At 39.2% G+C, this 14,405-nt stretch overlaps 1 protein-coding gene across 6 annotated transcripts in view; it reads right to left on the bottom strand.

Moving 5' to 3' along the window:
• The window catches only part of ASB12 (ankyrin repeat and SOCS box containing 12), a 174,973-nt gene extending 161,119 nt beyond the window's left edge, over positions 1–13,854 (bottom strand). For 4 of the 6 annotated variants that reach the window (XM_057495621.1, XM_057495618.1, XM_057495622.1 and 1 more), the window contains exon 1: positions 13,705–13,854. The gene's annotated coding sequence lies outside the window, so the exon portion shown is untranslated. The remainder of the gene's footprint in view (positions 1–13,704) is intronic. The other 2 variants (XM_057495619.1, XM_057495620.1) reach the window with 1 other exon arrangement.
• Positions 13,855–14,405: the final 551 nt, after the last annotated feature.

A 14,405-nucleotide genomic window follows, 5' to 3' on the forward strand; every position in this document is an offset into this window, starting at 1 on the left:
TTCTGAGACAAAAGGTATAAAACTAGAAATAAATTATACAAAGAAAACAAAAATGCTCACAAACATGTGGAGGATTAACAACATGCACCTAAATAATCAATGGATCAATGACCAAATTAAAATAGAGATCAAGCAGTATATGGAGACAAATGACAACAACAGCCAAAGTCCCAACTTCTGTGGGACACAGCGAAGGCAGATTTAAGAGGAAAGTATATAGCAACGCAGGCCTATTTAATGAAGGAAGAATAATCCCAAATGAATAGCCTAAAGTCACAATTATTGAAACTGGAAAGAGAAGAACAAATGAGGCCCAAAATCAGCAGAAGGAGGGAAATAATAAAGATCAGAGAATGAATAACATTGAGAAGAATAAAACAATAGAGAAAAATCAATGAAACAAAGAACGGGTTCTTTGAGAAAATAAAGAAAAGAAAACCCTCAGCCAGACATATTAAGAGAAAAAGAGAATCTACACACATCACCAGAATCAGAAACAAGAAAGGAAAAATCACGATGGACCCCACAGATATACAAAGAATTATTAAGGAATACTATGAGAATCCATATGCTAACAAGCTGGAAAACCTAGAAGAAATGGACAACTTCCTAGAAAAATACAACCTTACAAGACTGACCAAGGAAAAATCAGAAAATCTAAACAGACCAATTACCAGCAACGACATTGAAGCGGTAATCAAAAAACTACCCAAGAACAAAACCCCTCATCCAGATGGATTCACCAGTGAATTTTATCAGACATATAAAGAAGACATAATACCTATTCCCTTAAAGTTTTCCAAAAAACAGAAGAGGAGGGAATACTCCCAAACTCATTCTATGAAGCCAACATCACCCTAATACCAAAACAAGGCAAAGACCCCACCAAAAAAGAAAATTACAGACCACTATCCCTGATGAACATAGATGCAAAAATACTCAACAAAATACTAACAAACCGAATTCAAAAATACATCAAAAGGATCATACACCATGACCAAGTGGAATTCATCTCACGGATGCAAGGATGGTACAACATTCAAAAATCCATTAACATCATCCACCACATAAACAAAAAGGAAAGAAACCACATGATCATCCCCATAGATGCTGAAAAAGCATTTGACAAAATTAAACATACATTCATGATAAAAACTCTCAACAAAATTGGTATAGAGGGCAAGTACCTCAACAAAACAAAGGCCATATAAGATAAACCCACAGCTAACATCATACTTAACAGAGACAAACTGAAAGCTTTTCCTCTGAGATCGGGAACAAGACAGGGATGCCCACTATCCCCACTGTTATTCAACATAGTACTGGAGTTCCTAGCCATGGCAATCAGACAAAACAAAGAAATGCAAGGAATCCAAATTTGTAAAGAAGAAGTTAAACTGTCACTATTTGCAGATGACATAATATTGTGCATTAAAAACCCTAAAGACTCTATTCCAAAACTACTAGAACTGATATCGGAATACAGCAAAGTTGCAGGATACAAAATTAACATAGAGAAATCTGTGGCTTTCCTATACACTAACAATGAACTAGCGGAAAGAGGAATCAGGAAAACAATTCCATTCACAATAGCATCAAAAAGAATAAAATACCTAGGAATAAACCTAACCAAAGAAGTGAAAGACCTATACCCTGAAAACTACCAGACACTCTTAAGAGAAATTAAAGAGGACACTAACAAATGGAAACTCATCCCATGCTCTTGGCTAGGAAGAATTAATATTGTCAAAATGGCCATCCTGCCTAACGCAATCTACAGACTCAATGCAATCCCTATCAAAATACCAACAGCATTCTTCAATGAACTGGAACAAATAGTTATAAAATTCATACGGAACCACCAATGACCCCGAATAGCTAAAGCAATCCTGAGAAGGAAGAATAAAGTGGGGAGGATCTCGCTTCCCAACTTCAAGCTCTACTACAAAGCCACAGTAATCAAGACAATTTGGTACTCGCACAAGAATAGAGCCACAGACCAGTGGAAAAGAATAGAGACTCCAGACATTAACCCAAACATGTATGGTCAATTAGTATACAACAAAGGAGCCATGGACATACAATGGGGACATGACAGCCTCTTCAACAGCTGGTGTTGGCAAAACTGGACAGCTACATGTTAAGAGAATGAAATTGGATCATTGTCTAACCCCATACAAAAAAGTAAGTACGAAATGGATCAAAGACCTGCATGTAAGTCATGAAACCATAAAACTCTTAGAAAAAAACACAGGCAAAAATCTCTAGGACATAAACATGAGCGACTTCTTCATGAATATATCTCCCCGCACAAGGAAAACAAAAGCAAAAATGAACAAGTGGGACTATATCAAGCTGAAAAGCTTCTGTACAGCAAAGGGCACCATCAAAAGAACAAAAGGGTACCCTACAGTATGGGAGAATATATTCGTAAATGACAGATCCGATAAAGGCTTGACATCCAAAATATATGAAGAGATCACACACTTCAGCAAATAATCCAATTAAAAAGTGGGCAGAGATGCTGAACAGACAGTTCTTCAAAGAAGAAATTCAGATGGCCAACAGACACATGAAAAGATGCTCCACATCGCTAATTATCAGAGAAATGCAAATTAAAACCACAATGAGATATCACCTCACACCAGTAAGGATGGCTACCATCCAAAAGACAAACAACAACAAATGTTGGCGAGGTTGTGGAGAAAGGGGAACCCTCCTACACTGCTGGTGGCAATGTAAATTAGTTCAACCATTGTCGAAAGCAATATGGAGGTTCCTCAAAATGCTCAAAATAGACTTACCATTTGACCCAGGAATTCCACTTCTAGGAATTTACCCTAAGGATGCAGCACTCCAGTTTGAAAAAGACAGATACACCCCTATGTTTATCGCAGCACTGTTTACAAAAGCCAAGAAATGGAAGCAACCTAAGTGTCCATCAGTAGATGAATGGATAAAGAAGATGTGGTACATATACACAATAGAATATTATTCAGCCATAAGAAGAAAACAAATCCTACCATTTGCAACAACATGGATGGAGCTAGAGGGTATTATGCTCAGTGAAATAAGCCAAGCGGAGAAAGACAAATACCAAATGATTTCACTCATCTGTGGAGTATAAGAACAAGAGAAAAACTGAAGGAACAAAACAGCAGCAGAATCACAGAACCCAAGAATGGACTAACAGTTACCAAAGGGAAAGAGACTGGGGAGAATGGGTGGGTAGGGAGGGATAAGGGGGGGAGAAGAAAGGGGGTATTATGATTAGCATGTATAATGTGGGGGGTGGGGGAAAGGGGAGGGCTTTGCAACACAGAGAAGACAAGTAGTGATTCTACAACATCTTACTATGCTGATGGATAGTGACTGTAATGGGGTTTGTGGGGGGGACTTGGGGTAGGGGAGAGCATAGTAAACATAATGTTCTTCATGTAATTGTAGATTAATGATAACAAATAAAAAAAAATTTAAATTAAAAAATTTAAAAAAATATAAAGTAAAAAAAAAAAATCCGTAAATGACAGATCCGATAAAGGGTTGACGTCCAAAATATATGAAGAGCTCACACACCTCAGCAAACAAAAAGCAAATAACCCAATTAAAAAATGGGCAGAGGAGCTGAATAGACAGTTCTCTAAAGAGGAAATTCAGATGGCCAACAGACACATGAAAAGATGCTCCACATCGCTTGTCATCAGAGAAATGCAAATTAAAACCACAATGAGATATCATCTCACACCAGTAAGGATGGCTACCATCCAAAAGACAAACAACAACAAATGTTGGCAAGGTTGTGGAGAAAGGGGAACCCTTCTACACTGCTGGTGGGAATGTAAATTAGTTCAACCATTGTTGAAAGCAGTATGGAGGTTCCTCAAAAAGCTCAAAATAGAAATACCATTTGACCCAGGAATTCCACTTCTAGGAATTTACGCTAAGAATGCAGCACTCCAGTTTGAAAAAGAGAGGTGCACCCCTATGTTTATCGCAGCACTATTTTTAAGAGCCAAGAAATGGAAGCAACCTAAATGTCCATCAGTAGATGAATGGATAAAGAAGATGTGGTACATATAAACAATGGAATATTACTCAGCCATAAGAAAAAAACAAATCCTACCATTCACAACAACATGGATGGAGCTAGAGGGTATTATGCTCAGTGAAATAAGCCAGGCGGAGAAAGACAAGTACCAAATGATTTCACTCATATGTGGAGTATAAGAACAAAAGAAAACTGAAGGCACAAAACAGCAGCAGAAGCACAGAACCCAAGAATGGACTAATAGTTACCAAAGGGAAAGGGACTGGGGAGGATGGGTGGGAAGGGAGGGATAAGGGTGGGAAAAAAAGAAAGGGGGCATTACTATTAGCATGTATAGTTGGGGGGGGCATGGGGAGGGCTGTGCAACACAGAGAAGACAACTAGTGATTTTACAGCATCTTACTATGTTGATGGACAGTGACTGTGAACGGGGATGTGGGGGGGACTTGGTTAATGGGGAGCCTAGTAAACATAATGTCCTTCATGTAACTGTAATGACACCAAAATATAATTTAAAAAAAAATAGAGAGAAGAGAACAGACAGCCCTGAAATAGACTCATGCAAACAGAGTTAAGTGATCTTTGAGAAAGGAGCAAAGACAATTCAGTGGAGGAAGGATAGTCTTTTCGACAAATGGTGCTGGAAACACTGGACATACACATTCAAAAATATAAATAAACAAACAAATGAACAAAAAACAGACTCATAAATACTGACAACAAACTGTTGGTTACCATAGGGGAGGTGGGTGGAGAGATGGATGAAATAGGTGAAGGGGATAAAGTGGTACAAACTTTAAATTAATTAGTTACAGGAATGGAAGTACAGCAAAGAGAATATAGCCAAGGTAATATCTTGTTATAGTAACTGGATGCAACTACATTTACTGTGGTGAGCACTTAGTAATGTATATATAATTGTTGAATCACCATGTCGTACACCTGAAACCAATACAATATTGTGTACCAACTATATTCCAACAAAAAATAATTATATATATATATAAAGCAAGACACAGACTTTAAACCTTTCACAAAAATTAACTCAAAATGGATCATAGACTTAAGTGCAAACCACAAAACCATGAAACTCCTAGAAGATAACATAGGAGATAAGCTAGATATCCTTGGGCTTTGTGGTAACTTTTTTAGATATACAATCAAAAGCAGGATTCATGAAAGAAATAACTGATGAGTTGGACTTCATTAAATTTCAAAACTTTCACTCTGCAGAAGACACTATCAAGAGAATATAAAGCCAAGCCACAGACAGGGAGAAAATATTTTCAAAACACATATCTGAAAAAGGACTTGTATTGATACAAAGAAGTGTTAAAACTCAACCATAAGACAACAACCCAATAAACAGGTGGGCAAAGATCTGAATCTCACAAAAGAAGATATAGATTTCTTTTCCCCTTCTGTTATGTGAGAATACAGTGAAAAGTTGGCAGTTTGCAACCCAGAAGAGAAATTTTTACCAGAGTCCAACCATGCTAGCACCCTACCTTGGGCTTCCAACCTCTAAAACTATGTGAAAAAAATTTCTGTTATTTATAGGCCACCCACCCAGTCTGTGGTCTTTTGTTATAGCAGCACAAATGGACTAAGACAAAAGAGGAAAAAAGAAAATGCACAGGCCTCTTCAGGCACAGAACAATTGGAGTAGAAATGGGGGGGCTGCAAGGGTAGAAAATGCGTATGGGAGAAGCTTGAGTACATTAACATTTTCTTTCCTGATAGGAAAGCTGCATGTAGACATCTGCAAATCTGAATGCAGGAAGCTATGTAAATCTGACAAGAATTGTTTGGCAGAAGCATGTAATCAATACAGCCAATTGAAAGTTCAAATAAAACAGGCTTCCTATTGCTAGAAGAACTGTAGTGTGCTAAGGTTAACAGAAAAAATCAGTGCCAGTTAAGAATAGGGGCCTGCTCACTCACACTCAGGAAAAGATTGGACAAATGGTAAGGAGTAGAAACTCAAAACTATAAAGCACCTTTAGTTTTCTTCTGCCAGGCAGCCTTGCATGGCAGGAGTTGCTCAACAAGGGGAAAAGTTGGCTACTCAGAAGGAGTTCCAAGGTCCAAGGCACAACCTACCAAAAGGCTGCAATGTCCATGTATGGAGGGTGATATGTGCCTATTGGAGGGTAGTCCCTGACAAAGCCTTGAAGGAGAGGGATACAATACTGTTGATATCAAAACTGTTGATATGGACTTCTCATAGGGCTCCACACCACAGGGAACCTGTGCTGTTAGCGTGTAGTACCTTCTAAGGGATCTGTAATTACTCAGACCTTCCCCTTTCTCTATTCATGGCACCAGAATACCCTCTGGTTCTGAGACAGGTTATAAGAGGGTTCCTCTGCCTGGCATGTTTTTATCCCACAGAAACCTGGGTCCCATAGTAGGTGTGTGTATGTATGTATGTGTGTGTAGGGCAGTGGTGGGTGAAGAGAAAGAAAAAGAGAGAGAAATGGAGAGGGAGAAATGCAAAAGACATTAGGGGAGAGGGGATGAGGGAAAAGGAGAGGAGAAAGAGAGGGAAGGAGAGAGCAGGTGAAAAGGGAAGAAGAGGGAAAGAGAAAGAAGAGTAAAGAGTGAAGTAGAGAGAAGGAGAGTAATGCAGGGAGAGAAAGAGGTTGAAGAGTGGCTGACCACCACTAGGTCCTACACAAACTAATTCCCAGACAGGCTACCCAATAGCTTTGTTAGTTTTGCACTCCAGGGCTGCAGACAGGGCACTCTGACATTAATGATATATCATCTTGGAGAAGCTATGGACCATAAACCATGCTATATTTTTCACTTCTCTCTCAGGAAAAGAGGACAGGAAGAAATCAGGTGCATTTCAGAGGTCCAATTACTGTCCTGATTTGCCACAACTATTGGTAATAACTTGGGAAAATTAAATAAATAAAAGACACAACATCTAGTTCCAGGAGGACCAACAGTGTGATGATATCCATCAGCTGTACACGTTCCACATAAACCCTGCCCCATGTGGCATCACCTCTGACAGCAGAAAGTATTCATCATGAAAACAACTGCTGCATCCTGCACATATTAAAAAGTCTTGCTCTTACTTTCACAACAAGAATCTCTGATTTAGGTATCTTCTTTAAAGTAATAAGTGAGAAAATATGTTAACAGGACAGGAGGGAGGAAAGGAAAAGGTGGCAGGCAAATGATGTCTTTTGTGCCATGATGTACAAAGCCATTTGAAGCAAGTGTTAAAAATGCAACCCAAACTAGTTTTGAATGTACGCCTCCTCACACCTTATTTTTCAGCACCCCTACAATTAAAGCAAATTTGAGACTCAGAAAGGAATGCTGAATTTCAGTCCACACATCCATCATTAAGTGCTGAAAGTACTGGAGAGTACTTCCAGTGAACCTTCCCAACTGACACCAGAATTTCTCAAAGCATGTTCTATGAACCCTAGTCTACAGGATATTAATAGATGCACACACACAGAGTTCTGCAGTCAAATTAAGGAAACTGTGTTAAACAAATGTAAACAGTTTCTTTATTGCAAGGTTTCTCAGAGACTTTAATAGGTGACAGTTCACTATGAATGTCCACAGTGTTTGTGGTGTCAACATAGTTTACCTTAGAATCCTTTTTATCTTTAAAGTTATTTATCTTGCCAGACTAGTGGTCATCATGAACAAGGTTTAGGAGATGCTGGTATAATCCAATCTGCTCACTTTATTGAAGCAGTACAGTGCAGGGGTTAAAAGCATAGGCTTTTGAGTCACAGACGACTTCATACACTGGCTCTCAGTGAGTAGCTGAAGCTTTCTAGGTCTTGATTTCTTTATGTTTAAAATGAGAACAACAGTATTGTTATAAGTGTTAAATGAGTATATACATATGTAATATTTATATAAATCACTTAGAATAGTGCCTGCCACATAGTAATTGTTCAGTAAAGGTTAGGCATTATTGTCTTACCCATGATGATAATGAAACCTAAGGGCACACAGCATGTCAGTATCAGAGCTGGGACCAGAACTCAAGTCTCCTGATTCTTGTCCAGGATGGGTTTCTCAAATAAAGAAAATGTCTTTGGAGCTTATCAAAAAATCTTTCTAAAGCATTTAAGTATTATACCACAAAACCACAAAACCACAAAATGATAACTAAAAAGACACAACCCTAAAACAAATCCCAATGGTTTCTAGGAGTAACAGCTTAGTTAGGGTTTCCCAAGTACAAAAGTGAGGTCAAAGGAGGAGGTTTTGGTAGTGATGAAAATGATTCCAATGCCCATAAAATAATAGTGGCCAAAATTCAGACTGCTGTCAATGAGGTAGCCTGGGCAGCTTCTCCCTTTGTGCTATAGTACCAAGAGCCTTTCTGGATGCTAAGGAAAATCTCCCTCTTTGAGGCAGGCTGATCTTTACAACCTCCCAGGACTAATGTATACTAAAGCCAATACCATTGTTTGGCTCTAATGTAAAGAGAAGGGGATACACAGTTATAGAGCATTTAATATGTCCCAGGCTCTTCTTATACCTTATCTTAACCTTCATCATAGTCCCAAGAGGTAGATATCCCCACTTACAGACGAGGAAATTGAAACTCAGAGAATTTGAGTAATTTGTCCAAGAACTCAGAGCCAAGAAATAATCATCTGTAAATCAAACCCAGCTCTAGTCTATTCATGGTTTTTTTCCACTACATTATGCTACTTCCTAGACTGAAAGGATCAAAATAAAGCCACCTGGATTGGATTTAGAGAACTGGAAGTGGAGCACAATCCTCACCTCTAGAAATCATGTTTCTTTGATCATGAAAAACACATTACCCAGTTTTATCTTGATTTATTTTGACCCTGACTCTTTCCTAAATGAAGTTGAGGTGATTCATAATAAAAGATCTACAATTAGTTTTAGATCTACAATTAGATTAGAACAGAAAAACAAAGCCATAAAGAGAAGAAAGAAGCAATTGTGCTAAGTACAAGGGTTAATGTAGTTAATATGACTGAACATTAAAATTGGTTCTTAGTTTCCTGGAAGTCAAGCCAAAAACTGCTTGCTTTTAGGAAAGTTTCCTATAAATTGTAATCTTGAGATCAGGTAGGGTGGCTTGAAAAGCACTATGTAAACACTAAAGTACAATAAAATGTTATTACTTATTACTATCCAGAATAGTATGCTATACCCATCCAGCACTTAGAATTAGTTTGTCTGTTGTTGCTATGATAATTCTACACAGTTTATTATAGTCTGAAGCTACCATGCATACTGAAAAACAAAAAGACAATGCTGGTTCTGCCACTTGTTACATGCTTGAACTCAGACAAGAAACTTCAGCTATCTGGGCCTCAGCATTCACATTTGTGAAATGAGAGGATTCACTATCACTAGATGATCCTATATATTTATTCATTCATCCATTCACCACAGCTTTATTGAACTTACATACCAAAAAATTCACTTGTTTTAAGTGTGTAATTCACTACTTTTGAGTAAATTTACATTTGTACAACCATCACAATTTTAGAACACTTCCATCACACCAAAAAGAAACTGCATTCCCATCTCTCATTTAGATAATCTTTTAAAAGGTCCTTTCTAATTTTTATATTGTACATTTCTAGACTTACAAAGCTTTAGCAGCTCTTTGCTACCTATAGAACCAAGTTCAAATTACGCAGTGTTTAACATTCAAGGTCCTCTGTAATCTACAAAATCTCTATCTCCAACCCAATTCCTTGCTACGGTCCTTTCACTGTTTTGCCCTAATAAGTTACCTGCCTCTGAGTTTATGCTCTTGTAGTTGGAAACTCTCTCACATCTCCAATCTCTGAAGAGTAAAATCCTACCTATTACTCAGAGTCAGCTTAAATGCCACTCATTCCATAAAGCTTTCTTCATTTCATATTCCTCATACTCATCTAGACCTGGACTTTATTTGCCTTTAAACTGTAACAGTATTTTATTTGTCGCTCTCATGAAAGTGCTCACTTTCATTCATGGATCTTGTGCTCGGTATATCATCACCTTACCTGTTTAAGAGATCCCAGAGGGCAGTTGCTATATCTAAGACAGCTATGTATCCACAACAACTCCCAATGTGGGGTTTTGTAAATAATAACTTTAATAATAATGATGATGCTAAATTTGCAACAACATGGATGGAGCTAGAGGGAATTATGCTCAGTGAAATAAGCCAGGCAGAGAAAGACAAGTACCAAATGATTTCCCTCATCTGTGGAGTATAACGACAAAGCAAAACTGAAGGAACAAAACAGCAGCAGACTGATAGACTCCAAGAAGGGACTAGCAGTTACCAAAGGGGAGAGGTAGGGGAGGTTGGGTGGGGAGGGAGGGAGAAGGGGATTGAGGGGTATTATGATTAGTACACATGGTGTGGGAGGGGTCATGGGGAAGACAGTTGTAGCATAGAAAAGACAAGTGGTGACTTTGTGGCATTTTACTACACTGATATACAGTGACTGCAATGGGGTATGGGGCAGGACTTGATAATATGGGTAAATGTAGTAACCACATTGTTTTTCATGTGAAACCTTCATAAGAGTGTATGTCAATGATACCTTAAGAAAAATAAAAATAAAAATAATGATGATGATAATAATTGGTACCTAATTTAAGCATCTACGATGCACCAGGTACTATTATAAGCACTTCAACAAATATTAACTCATTTAATCCCTATAACAACTCTCTGAGATAGGTATTATTATTACCAGCACAATTTTACAGATGAAAAAACAGAGGCACAGAGAAGTGACATACAAAGTTAGTTAAGCAGCAGAGCTGAGATTTGAATTCAGAGAGTCTGACTCCAAAGCATGCACTCTTACCCACTACAGTAAAATTCCAAGCCAGCTGAAACTCAATAAATGTTAGCTGAAAAAATCCTAATTGATAAGATTACTTTCCAGGAAAGAAAGGTAATTAAAATTCTAGGCACTGACAAAAAAGTGATGGGGGTAGGAAAAAATTAAAAACAAAAAACAAATTCTGATTTAGACAAGACAGTCACTGAACTTTTGGGTAGGCTTGAGGTGCTACAAAAATCATTGTTAAACCCTAAGGTTGTAACTTAAAAGGACAGTTCCTCTCTCATAAATAGGTGGTGGGAGTGCAAAATTGGTAGTATCTACTCTAGCTGAACGTATGCATATCCAACAATTCAGAAATTCTACTGCTATGTATATCCCAACAAAAATGCATATGTATATCCATCGAAACACTGTTCTATTTGTAATAGTCAGAACTGGAAGTTCCCCATTAACAGAAGAATGGATAAATCACATGTGATATGTTAACAAAATGGAATACTATACAGCAATGAAAATGATCTGTAACTACTAAGAATAATATGGATGAATCTTTCAAACATAATGTCAAGCAAAAGAAGCCAGACCACAAGAGCATATACTGTATAAATCCATTCACATTAAGTACAAAAAAAGGGCAAAATTAGTCTATTCTGTTAGAAGTCAATGTAAGTTACCCTTGGGAAGGTTATTCACTAGAAAAGCAAGGGAACTCCTGGTAATGTTTCTTGATCTGGGTGTGTACAGTTTGTGAACATTCATGGGGTATAAACTTATAATCTATTAACTTTTCTATATGTAATTAAGAGTTTTTAAAGAAGTCTTTCCAAGAAGAAAAAAAGACTCAAGAGACAGCCAAAAATAGAAGTCACTTTTGCACTTGACACACAGAACTTATGACTGACAAGCTCATGGTTCTCTCTGTCCTCACACTGATAAGACAGATGTCTTTCCCTTTTGGGGAAACAGTGAATTAACAAAAGAGGGGCCATTTTAACCTGTAGACATTAGTGCAACCCCAATCCTTCCCAGACACTTATAATAATAAAAGAAAAAATTATATTCATGGCAGTATACTCACACTGACAGTCCTACCAGGCACCAAAAGAAATGCCAATTTTATTTAAGGAAGTAAATCTTCACTTGGAGTTTTTATTTGTATTCCAAGACTCAAAATACCATCCAAGTTTTCTTGAGCACTAACCCCATCTCCACACCAGTCTGAAACAGCACTTGTACCTATTAGACAAATCACTTCATCTCTATGGGTGTCAGTTTCCTCATGTGCAACATGGGAATAAAAACAGTACCTCCCTTATAGGTTGTCATAAGGATTGAAGACCTATTTCATGCAAAGCATCTAGTACAGTGCCTGCCACGTAGTTACTCAAAGAGTTAGCTACTATTATTATTCTGATGTGTGGGACAATGGTATCTTCTTCCTTACCATGCAGATGGCCCAGTTTATAGCTTTAATCCCCCAATAGGGGGATTTCAATAATTTCAATATTTGATTATTTTAATACTCAAGCACAAGGGCAATTCAACCTCCATCTCTCTCCCAGGTTGAAAAAGCAAAAGGGGAGTATTTAGATGAGCTAATTTTGAACTGGGCAAGTAGGACAGCCCAGGACTAGGTAGGTTGGGAGAAGAGGGAGTCTGGATAGCAGAAGCCACTTTACTTGGATGGTGCCACCTTCTTATACATGTCAGGGAACCTGGGACAAATAACAGAACCTAGAAAGGAAGGGACCCAGAAAAAGGTAAAGCTGGTTGCTACAAGGGATGTCGTTTTCTTCAGCAGAGAAGGGACCTAAAGAAGGAGTCAGGAAAGGAGAGGTTTGAAGGTTGGAGTTCCTGCTTTGCCCATCAGGCAGCATCATCATTTCAAATTAAGAAGTGGGGAATACACTCTTGTAGTTATAGAAAAGTTTTCACACAGTCCTTTTATTTAGTCCTCACAACCACCCTGTGAAGTGAGCGGAGAGCAAATTGCATTATCCCTTGTGGTAGAGGAAAGAAAGGCTCAGAAAGATTAAATAATTTGTCCAAAGTCATCAGACAGTAATGAAAGGGACCAACATTCTAATTCAAATCTTCTGGCTTCAAAATCCATGCTCTTTCGATTCCAACAAACTGGGCTTTTATGTGGACTTAAGTTAGCCTGAGCGACGTCTGTTATGATTGATAGAAAAAAATTAAGCAGTGACTAGTTGTGAACTCTTCCCTGAGCCTTAGATGGTAGAAAGAAAACTGATAGGAGGGAGGTGGATTAGAAAAGAGACTGGTATTAGGGAGGGAAGGAGTAGGGAAAAGAAGTAGATGTGGTTCTAACCAGGGATAGGCTATAAACATGCGCTTACTAGCCTGGAAATACCAACTCTTGGGTTTTACCTCCTGGCTGAGCAGGTCCAGGTTCACTCTGCTACACCTCATTCCTTTCCCACAGCCCAGCTTGGGCTGGAGAGGTGCTGTCGGCCCTAAAACCCACTCACTAACGCCAGGGAGCCCGGGCGAGAGCAGTGGTGGTGGTCTGGGTAGCCGTTGGGTCAGAAAGAACCAAGAGCAAGGTAGGGAAACACTGGATGAAGGAAGTAACTCTCTGGGAGATGATGCCACATGGGGTATTTGAGAAAGGCAGGCGGTAACAATGGCAGCGAGTGTGTTTAAGAAGCTGTAATGAGGGTGCGTGTGAGGTTACGGCTGAGTTGCAGAGCGGGAAGGGGGCCTCAAAGAGCACAGTGAGAAGGCTTAAAGGGGTGTGCCTAGGCTCCCGGCTGAGCACCGAGACTGAGCTCGTGGTTCCTCACTCACTCACTCAACCCTTCTCCTTACCTTGGGCACTGTAATATGTTCCATGGCCGGGGTTCCCACCACCTGAAGCCCCCAGTGCTACTCCGGCTGCCGTAGCTGATACCGATTTCACCGCCTCCCTGCCCTACGTGGGCTCCTGCCCCAGCCCTCCGGGTCCTGGCTCAAGATCTCGTCACCTGATCCTCTTGGAAGTTCCTATCGCGACACTTTGTCAGTTGCCGCTTCCGCCATGTTGCTTCCTGGCAAATGCCCTTTGTGCGCGCTAACTGCTGTGATTCAGGTTTCAGGTTTAGCCCAGTTCTTGGGTCCCAGACTTAAGTACTGCCTTTCTTATCACACTCCCTGATGCTGCAAGTATTCTGAGCACCGCTGTCGTTCCACTACTGTCTAATGATAGCAACGATGTCCCCTGCAAAGACAATACTGATTATCTCATGCTGGCCACTGGGTTTCTGAAGTTTCCTAACTGTGAGACCTTATGCAAGGTTTGAAATGGTATATAAGCACATCCTCCTCTCAAGTCCCTCTTTACAAGTCGGCCGCCACCAATGTAGTGAATGTCTGGATGATTGCAGTAGCCTTATAACTTTTGTCATCACAGATGTAGGAAAAAGGACCAAAGGCCCACTGTGCCACCTCTCAGATGAGGTACAGATAGGTACAGTCACTCACTGGTGTTCTCTGAATCAGACTTGTGATAGACAAAAAAAAACAGTCCAGGA

This window comes from Manis pentadactyla, chromosome X (genome assembly GCF_030020395.1).
Source record: "Manis pentadactyla isolate mManPen7 chromosome X, mManPen7.hap1, whole genome shotgun sequence".
Lineage (NCBI taxonomy): Eukaryota > Metazoa > Chordata > Mammalia > Pholidota > Manidae > Manis > Manis pentadactyla.